Source organism: Tupaia chinensis, unplaced genomic scaffold, assembly GCF_000334495.1.
Source record: "Tupaia chinensis unplaced genomic scaffold, TupChi_1.0 Scaffold000026_1, whole genome shotgun sequence".
Classification (NCBI taxonomy): Eukaryota; Metazoa; Chordata; class Mammalia; order Scandentia; family Tupaiidae; genus Tupaia; species Tupaia belangeri.
Window position 1 is genome coordinate 795465 of NW_006159456.1, and position 392 is coordinate 795856.

The following is a 392-nucleotide window of genomic DNA, read 5'->3' on the forward strand; positions in this document are numbered from 1 at the left end:
ATAGCCATGCCACAATTCGTTCTCTTCCACTCTACTCCCGGAATCTTGGACATGCATGCACACACACCTGGTGTGAGTTTTAAGCCACCAAGTCCAGGACTCAAACTGCAGTCAGCCATATGAGAGTCTAGCAATGGAACCACTATGCCATCTTCTGGCCCCGTGATGTATGTTTTTCTACACACAAATGGGTCACGAGTTTTCCAATCCAATATTAATAAAAAATAAAAATTAAAAAAAAAAAACAATTCAAAAATAGGCAAAGGATTTGAATAGACACTTCTCCAAAAAAGATAAATGATCATGAAGCATGTGAAAAGATGTTCAACATCATCATCCATTAAGAAAATGCAAATTGGCGGCGGTGGCGGCGGCGGAAGCCGCGGGGCGGC